A 9716-nucleotide genomic window follows, 5' to 3' on the forward strand; every position below is an offset into this window, starting at 1 on the left:
AGAGAGAGAGAGAGAGAGAGAGAGAGAGAGAGAGAGAGAGAGAGAGAGAGAGAGAGAGGAAGAGAGGGAGAGAGGGAGAGAGAGAGGATGAGAATGGAACTAGGAGAAAGATGAGATGGAGGAGAAAGGGTGAGACAGAAAGGAGAAAAAGAAGAAAAGATGAGACCCAAGGACGGAGAGAAGCAGGGAAGAGGGAGAGACACAGGGGAGGAATGAGAAGTCTACAGTAGATCCGCTGCAAAAATAAAATAAATCCACAATAAAGCCTGGAATGGCTGTGACGCGCATCCATTCATCCCCATCCCCACCAGCCCTGCTCACCAGCAGCAGCGGCGGCAGCAGCAGTAGCAACAGCAGCTCCAGTTCGGTTTTACCTTGCGGGGAGGCGTCCTCGGGAGTTGATATCCCCTCAGGTTAGGAGGACAGGAAGGGCAGGGGGGGAGGGAGAAAGGGATGCTCCCGAAATTAAAACACCTTGGGGGAGGGGGCACGGAGACAGCAGCAGGCAGATCATCAGCCACTTATCATTGCAAAAATAAGAAATAAAAATAAAAGCAGTCGGCAAGACCCCCAAACAGTGCTGGGGACCGAAACCCGCCGGCTCCTCAGATGCCTTCTCCTGCCTAGGAGTGGATACAAAGTAACTCCATAGATGCGAATTCCCCCCCCCCAAAAAAATTGCTTCCAACTGCGATAGCCTCGCTCTGCACAATTCACCACCCCTGTGTATGTTTCTGTTTCTTTTTAAACCAAGACTTCCTTGTGATCTCTTTAGAAAAAAAAAGTGTTGGGGGGGAGGAAAGGGGAGTAGCCACTTTTCCCCCCTTATTCACTCAGATCTTCCTTCTTAATTTTTCTCCTCCCCCCACCCCCCACCCCCCACTTCGCCCTCCAGGGTTGTTGAGAGTCCAGGTAGCACAGCCCCATCTCTGGGAGTGTGTATGTGTGCTGTATTGTGTTGCGTGTGTGTTGCCGTTCCCTCCCTCTCTCCCGGGCCCCCGGTGGGGCTGAGGGGTCTCCCCCAGTCTCTCTCCTCCCTCCTCCTCCGCCGTTGCCGCCGGGAAAAGCGGACAGATCGCACTCTGGGCAAGTTGTATTAGGTCAGTTTCGCAATGATCTTCACTAACACACACACATACACACATACACACACACATACACAACAGCAGCGCACTTTATTTCAGACACGCGCGCGCGCACAGCGGATCTCCCGGCCCGGGCGGTGCCCCTCCCCCTCCTCCCTTCCCGCAACCTTTAAAAAAAAAAAAAAGCTTATACTTAAAAAAATCTTTTGGCGCCATATTAATGACGTACTTAAAATTTGCCATTTCTCCCTGCGTCAAAAATACGTTTCTTTGCACAGCTCAGACCGGAGGGGACACACGCCGGGCACTGGGGCTGGGCTGGATTCCCCCCTCCCGCCCGGTGGGCGGGCGCGGGAAGCCCCCGGACCCGCAGCCCCGCGCTTTAAAAAAGGCCGCTGAAATCAACAAGAGGCGGCGGCGGCCACCAGAGAGCGCAGAGGGGGCGCTCCTTCCCGAGCCCCCCCCCCACACCAACTTCTTGGGGGAGGGGCACGAGAAGTTGGGGGGGCCACCTGAAGAAAAGATGAGAGGGCTCCCCGAATGGGTAGAGGAGCCCCCTTGGCTGCGGCTCCCGGGCTTCACATCCGGAGGGCGGGAGGGGGGTGGGGGTGGGGGTGGGGAGGCGTGAATCTCGCCCAAGCCCCAGCTTCAGTTGCCCTTGTGTGACCCCGCCCCTTTGCTCACCCCATCCCACTTCTCCCCAACCCCCAACCCCAGTCCCCTAAAGGGTTAAAAAAAAAAGCAACTTCTAAGTGTGTGCTCTTTAAAAGGAAACTGGACGTCCCTGTCCCGTCTCCCACCCACCCCCCTCCTCTTTTTCTCCCTCCCCCGACTCCTGCTTCCCTCCTCCTCTCCAGAGCCACCTTCTCTGCTTCCAGACTTGACCTTGTAGTGCACAAACAATGCACTTCAGTCGCTGGCTGTTTTCTAGAAGAGCTCCATGGGCTGTTCGCCTGCCAGTCTGTTTGCGGATGAAAGCCGTGGCGCTTCCAGTATCTGCCTAGCCACACCCACCCTTGCCGGCCTGCGAGTCTCCCTTCCCTCTAGGAAGAACTGTTATTAATGGGGGCCGCAGGGCCCCACAACCTGCTCCTGCATCCCCCCACACACACACTCCTTCCTATCCCAGCTCACACCCACTGTGTGGGGATGAGAATGCTTCCCCGCCCCCAACATGAAGGAGGCTCTGATCCTCTCCGGACACCAAAACACAACTTTCTTTCCTTCCCCTTTTGGCTACACCTCAAGATGATCCAGTAATTCGAAAAGAACTCGCTTCCCCTGGAGGACGGGAGGAAAGATTTGTGAACTGCGATGGGAAGGACAGTCTCTTAGACAGAAAGTTGTTTATGGTCTTAAATCCCCTTCCTGAGGATAGATATTCAATTTACATAAGATGACATTTATGTGACAATTAGAAAGATTCTCTGATGGAATGTTGTGAACACATTTGCTTATAGGAGAAATAAATCCAATGATAAACAAACGGATAATAACAGCACAGATCCTCTAACAGGACAAGTTGTCGACACAACAAAGGCCAAGATGATTGATGCTAAAGCAAGCAAATTTTGCAATAAGAAAAATATAATCTCGAAGGCAACGTTCGACTTCTTCATTCACAAAAATTGCAACAAGCTTGTGTCTGCCCCATATCTAAAGAGAGGAGGGGAAAAGCAGGGACAACCTTGGAAGAGGAAAAACAAAAAGGTAGTCAAAGATGAGGATCTTTGGTGTGCCTGAAGATAATTGATTTCCATACATCCAAGGTCAGCAAGTAAAAAGGGAATGTAGCAGATTCCTTTTTTAAAAACTCAGTCCCACTGACCCCCTAAGTATCCCCTCAGGGCCTCGGTTTCCCCGTCAGGGGACTGAACAAGGTGGTCTTGAAGGTCCTCAGTCTGTTTTCCGGTGGAAAAGCCCCTTCTTGAAGTCTTGTCCCCAGTATAGGTTAGATAGGATAGGATGAGTAGACACGAAAAAGGTGTTCGTGCTGTCTGCGGTCTGTGTAGAAGGGGATTCTTGCAGTAAAGCTGTCTCAAATCATTGTTCCAAGTCTAAGTGCAAACTTTACCCAGAGCCCCACCCCATTGCTCCAAATGCGTTGGTTTTCAATTAGCCTGGATTTAGGAGATCTAAAATATGGAATCAAAGCATTTCAGAGCTAGAAGAGACCTTCCAGCCCAACCCATTGTGATTGGAAAGAAAACTGGATTTTGAGTCATGAGATCTGGGTTAAAAGTCCTTACCCCGATGTTTACTCTTCTGGGCTTCTGGGGTTTTTTATCTGTAAATGTGGGGCGATAATCTCTAAAGATCCTTCCAGCACTAAATCTAACGATCTGCAAATCCATACCTGAACAGAATTCCCTTCCGCCACATCCTTGACTGTTTGGTCATCTAGCCATTGCTTGAAGACCTCCACCGATAAGAAATGTAGCCAATCCTAAAGTAACTCATTCTGCCTCGGTAGTTTTTATTATTAGAAAGTTTTGCATAGGATTATAGATTTGAAGCTGGAAGACGTTCGTTTTACAGGTGAGAAAACTGAGACCCCAGGAGGTTAAGGGATGTGCTCCAAATCACAAAGCTAGTAAGCAACAGAGGTGGAATGGAGCCCAAGCCTTCTGCCTCCAGATTCAATGCCCTCTCCACTACACCATTTTCTTATACTTAGTTTGAACCAGCCTCTAGGCAACTTCGCCCCTCCCCCTGCTCACACCCCTTCACTAAAAGGCCGGGTATAAATGTGAGGGGGAGGGGAGAATTGAACAACTATGTGATCAGGCCGCCGAGAGTTCTTCTTCTGTCCTGTAAGGATTTCACCTTGAGCTCTGGTAAATACGCAAATCTCTTCAAATATTTTTAGTTCTATGCTGTTTGGAAGGTTAAAGAAGTTAGTCTGGTCAGAATACCCAGGTACCATTGAGGTCATAAAAGCAATACCAATATCATGACTTCTCTGAATGTACTAGGACTCCTCAGGGTCTAACTAGAACTCACCCATTTAGATTTTAATTTCTCCAGAACTGGGAAGGTGGAAAGGAAACGTGGCAATTTCCAGAACCATTTCTCCTAGGACCATGTTCCCAAACTGTAAACATCATTCATGGCCAGAATGACACAAAAATGCAATCATCTCTAATAATAATCACGACAATAAACAACAGTCGTGTTTTTCTCTGCACAGTAGCAGGGTATTCTCTGAGTTGTCAGAAAAAGCTCTTTGACTCTCCCAAGGAGGATGGATTTTGAAATCACTTGCCCCCCCCCCCCAGTGGATAAAGCACCGGCCCTGGATTCAGGAGGACCTGACTTCAAATGTGGCCTCAAGACACTTGATACTTACTAGCTCTGTGACTCTGGGCAAGTCACTTAACCCTCATTGCCTGGCCAAAAAAGAAAAAAGAAAGAAATCACTTCTTTCACCCTTCAATTTCAACAAATATTTAAGAGTATTGTCCTGCAAGTCTCTGTGCTAGGTGGAAGGGATACAAAAGCAATAGCAGATCAGGTCTTGTTCTCAAAGAACTTAGGTTTTACTCTCCTTGACATGTGCAGGTTCTGGACATGTGCAGGTTCTGTGTGCTGTTTCAGCAGAAAGAGACCAGGCAGAGAGGCCAAAGACTACTAGAGCAGAATGCTGTATACACTGGCAGACAGGGCCACTATATTTCTTGGGTTTGCTTAACTATATTTCCTTGTTACAAAGAAGAGTTAAATTCCAAGGGAGAGGGTGGGAGTCCTGGGAGGAGAGTCCTTTCAGAAATTATTGTGATAGAAAAGCAAAACTTTTTTTTAAAGCATTAAGGTTCTCCTTTCTGAACCTCAGTTTACACATCTGGAAAATGCCCCAGAGAGGCTGTGAAAAGATGTATGTAAACAGCTGTTATTATGATAATGTGTCTATCTTCTTTGCAATTTAATTGGAAGCTCCCCAAAGGCAAGGACCACACTTTCTCCTGTAACCACCATTTTATTGAGCCTGGTGCTAGGTAAACTGTAGACACTTACATATTATCTCTACCTTTTCTTTTTCTTTCTTTTTTTTTTTTTTGCATGGCAATGAGGGTTAAATGACTTGCCCAGGGTCACACATCTAGTAAGTATCAAGTGTCTGAGACCTCATTTGAACTCAGGTCCTCCTGAATCCAGGGGGGTGCTTCATCCACTGCGCCACCTAGCTGCCCCCCATCTCTACCTTTCGAAAGTCTACCCATCCCTAAAAGCCCACTTGTGTGGTTTTTTTTTATCATAAAAGTATTTTATTATTTTCTAGTTACATGTAGAGATACTTTTCAACATTTGTTTTTATAAGATTTCTAGTTCCAAATTTTTCTCCCTTCCAGCCCCCCTCTCCAAGACAGAAAGCAATCTGATATAGGTTATGTGGGAAAAAACCATCCTCTTCTCAATAATTCTCAGGAACTCAACAGGGATGTGGCAAAGGTTCTTTATTTCCTTCTCATGAGAAGGAAGCACCCTAGTGTGCAGCTAGTGGGTGCAAAGAAAGGGGGCTCACAGGCCCTGTTTTATACCCTAGTCCTAACACGAATGGACCCTCCCCTTTTTCATCACTGGTCCGATTACTCAAAGGTTACAATCTACACGCAAAAACTAGCTAATCTGAATACAGTATTCCCACCCCTCTTCCTTGCATGGGCATAACTCAGGAGTGGACCTTATTGAGACCAGGGCTCCTTGAACCATGTGACCTTGCTAACCTGAGGGGGAGGAGGGGATCTGAGACCTTTGTCCTACAAACAGGTCAGGGGGAGTATGACTGACTGTTAAATCCACATTGAGAGGAGACAACAGAACAGTATCTGATTTAATAATAGCTCTTATTTATATATATAGTGCTTTAAGGTCTCTGAAGTACTTTCCTCATAATAACTCTATAAGGTTTGAAAGGGTAAGTATTTTCCTTGGTTTACAGAAGAGGAAACTGAGGCTCCCAGAGAGGCCAAGTGATCTGTGGTCATCTAGCTAGTGTCAGAGTTGAACCCAGGTTCCCAAGTTTGACTCTTCGTAAAGGTCAAGGTGAGAGATTTGAGGACCCACATTTTTGTGACTGGTGGCCCCTTTAACCCTGGAAAGGCTGCAGTCCTTTACAAAACAGATCATCCCAGGACCCCTACAATCCCTTTACTATAGAAAGTACTGCACACTCCCCCCCCCCCCAGCTCCCTTCCTCAATTTATTTTTTTTCTCAATAAACATTTATTTTATTTTCCGTTTACATGTAAGGGTAGTTTTCAACATTCATTTTCATAAGATTTAGAGTTCTAAATTTTTCTCCCTCCCTCCCTTTCTTCCCCCCTCCACAGGATGGCAATCAGGTTATATATGTACAATCTACAAGTGTTCTTTTTATCAGTTCTTTCTATAGGGGTGCATAGTAAGTTTCCTCATTAGTTCCTTGGGATTGTCTTGGATCATTGCACTGCCGACAGTAGTTAAGTCATTCACAATTACTCACTGAACAATGCTGCTGTCACTACGCACAATGTCCTCTCAGCTCTGCTCACTTCACTATACATCGATGTTCATTAGTCTTTCAAGGTTTTTCGAGGATCATCCTGTTTATCATTTCCTATAGCACAAGACCATTCCACCACAATCATATAGAACATCTTCTTCCATCATTCTTCAATTGATGGACATTCCCTTGATTCTCAATTCTTAGCCTCCACCAAGAATTGCTATGAACATTTTTTGTACAATTTCCCCCCTTTTCTCTTTTTCATGATTACTATTATTAACTGTTTCCCTTCCATCCTATTCCCTTCCCCATGACATTTATTCTATTATCCATCTTCTTTCATCCTATCACTCTTCAAAAGGGATTTGCTTCTGTCTGTCCCCTCCCCCACTCTGCCCTTCCTTCTTTTGCCCCTCTCTCTTTATCCCTTTCCCCCCCTATTTTCCTGCAGGGTTAGAGAGATTACTCCACCCAGTTGGGTGTGTCTATTAGTCCCTCCTTGAGGCAGCTCTGATGAGTTTAAGATCTTTGAGCCTTTTCTGATGAGTGTAAAATTCATTTACTGCCCTGCTCCTCTCCCATCTCTTCCCCTACTCCATAAGCCTTTTCCTGTTACTTTCATGTGGGATTTCGCTTCTGCCCTTCCCCCTCCCCCAATGAATTCCCTTCACCCCTTAATTTAACCCTAAAGATGTTATCTTCTAGCTAAGTGACACAGTGGACAAATCATCACCCCTGGACCCAGGGGGATCCCAGCCAAAACCTGGCCTCATACACAAGACAGTTGCCCCCTGTATGACCCCAGGTATGTCCCCCAGCTCCAATTTTTTTTTTTATGGTTCTCTAGGGCCTTGTATTTGAAAGTCAGATTTGCCATTCAGTTCAGGTCTTTTCATCACAAATATCTGAAAGTCTTCTTTTTCATTAAAGTCCCATTTTTTCCACTGAAAGATAATGATGAGTTTTTCTGGGTAGGTGATTCTTGATTGTAATCCCATTTCCTTTCTGTGAGGGAAAAATCCATCCTCTTCTCAATAATTCTCAGGAACTCAGCAGCAAGATGACAAAGGCTTTATTTTCTTCTCATGAGAAGGAGGCACCCTAGTGTGCAGCTAGTGGGTGCCCAGAAAGGGGGCTCGAAGACCCTGTTTTATACCCTAGTCCCTAATGTGAATGGACCTTCCCCTTTTTCATCACTGGTTGGGGTTACAATCTATGAGCAAAAACTAGCTAATCGGAACGCAGTATTCCCACCCCTCTTCCTTGTATGGGCATAACTCAGGAGTGGACCTTATACTTCCTTATATGGACAGAATTCTGGAGAAGACCTAATTGAGACCAGGGCTCCTTGAACCATGTGACCTTACTAACCTGAGGGGGAGGAGGGGATCTGAGACCTTTGTCCTACAAACAGGTCAGGAGGAGTATGACTGACTGTTATATCCACATTGAGAGGAGACAACTACCCATTTCTCCCACTTTGCCCTTTGGAATATCATATTCCACACCCTCTGGTCCTTTAATGTAGAAGCTGCTAGATCTTGTGCTATCCTGACTGGGGCTCCACAGTCCTTGAATTCTTTCTTTTTGGCAGCTTGCAGTATTTTCTCCTTGACCTGAGGGCTCTGGAATTTGGCTATAATATTCCTAGGAGTTTACCTTTTGGGATCTCTTTCTGGAGGTGATCGGTGGATTCTTTCAATTTCTATTTTAGCTTCTTCTTCTAGAATTTCAGGGCAATTTTCCCTGAAAATATCTTGGAAGATGATGTCTAAGCTTTTTCCTTGATCATGGTTTTCAGGTAGACCAATAATTTTCAAATTCTCTCTCCTGGACCTATTTTCCAGGTTGGCAGTTTTTCCCAGACGATATTTCACATTGCCCTCTATTTTTTCATTCATTTGGATTTGCTTTATTGTGTCTTGGTTTCTCATAAAGTCACTGGCTTCCATTTGTTCAATCCTAATGCTTAGGCAATTATTTTCATCAGAGAGCTTTTGTACCTCCTTTTCCATTTGGCCAATTTGACTTTTCAAGCTGTTGACTTTTTTCTCATGTCTTTCCTGCATCACCCTCATTTCTCTTTCCATTTTTTCTTCTACCTCTCTAACTTTATCTTCAAAGTCCTTTTTGAGCACCTCTATGGCCTAAGACCAATTCTTATTTTTCTTGGAAGCTTTAGATATAGGGGCCCTGATGTTGACATCTTCCTCTGAGGGTGCTCCTTGGTCTTCCTTGTTACTGAAGAAACTTTCTATGGTCCTCACCTTTCTCTGTCGGCTCATCTTGACTTTCTTTTACTAGACTTTTAGCTCCTTAAAGTGGGGCACTGTTTCCAGGCTGCAGTATCCCAAGCTTAAGACGTCCCAGGTGGTATGATTTAAGGAGAATCAGGTTCTTCCCTCGCCCGGCCTGTTTCCTGGTCCTAGATGACCCCAGACCAACTTGCCAATCAACCAGCTTTGTGTGTTGTGGTTGTTAGTTCAGATGAGCCTGTGCCCCTCCCCCACCTGGGCCACTTCTACTCGAGCCTACCACCTGGTTCTCAGTAGGGGTGTAAAATCCAAGTTCTGCCTTAGCACCAGCATAGACCCCTGTAGTCTCTCCCCTGCCCAGGGCTCAGCCCACTCACCAGACTGAGCTTAGTTCCAGATGACACTGGTGCTTCAGTTGATTCAGAGGCTCTGGGGGTCTCCTTCTCTGGTGAGGACTTCCTGAGACTGGATCTGTGTCAGGGTGACTGTGGGGTTGGTCCCGACTCCTGTATCAGCACAACAGCTCCCTCCTTCTGACCTTCCAAGCCATTCTTGGTTAGAAGATGATTTCAGCACATTCTTCTGTGAGTTTTGCTGCTCTGGGCATTTTCCTATGACCTTATTTGGATGTTTTTCGGAGCCCCCTTCCTCAATTTAAAGCTTCTACTATCCTACAAATTATCTCTTCCCTATTCCCAAATATATTCTGCATTGTCCTGTCCCTGCACTTTGGATTATGTTGCTGCCCTCACATCCACCTTCTAGAACTGAGTGATTTTGTATAGGACTACCTGATGTTCACTTCAGTTTATGACCCATTCCTAGTTCATTAAAGAGGCTAAAGTACTGGACCTGGAGTCTGAAAAGCCAGGATAAAATAATAGGCAAATC

At 46.0% G+C, this 9716-nt stretch overlaps 1 protein-coding gene across 3 annotated transcripts in view; it reads right to left on the bottom strand.

Moving 5' to 3' along the window:
* Positions 1-2053, bottom strand: part of JADE2 (jade family PHD finger 2) — a 210288-nt gene extending 208235 nt beyond the window's left edge. The window contains exon 1 of one of the 3 annotated variants that reach the window (XM_043983149.1): positions 1971-2053. The gene's annotated coding sequence lies outside the window, so the exon portion shown is untranslated. Of the gene's footprint in view, positions 1-321; positions 854-1948 lie in introns of those variants that run through there. The other 2 variants (XM_043983153.1, XM_043983148.1) reach the window with 2 other exon arrangements.
* Between the last annotated feature and the right edge of the window lie 7663 nt (positions 2054-9716).

This window comes from Dromiciops gliroides, chromosome 2, assembly GCF_019393635.1.
Source record: "Dromiciops gliroides isolate mDroGli1 chromosome 2, mDroGli1.pri, whole genome shotgun sequence".
NCBI lineage: Eukaryota > Metazoa > Chordata > Mammalia > Microbiotheria > Microbiotheriidae > Dromiciops > Dromiciops gliroides.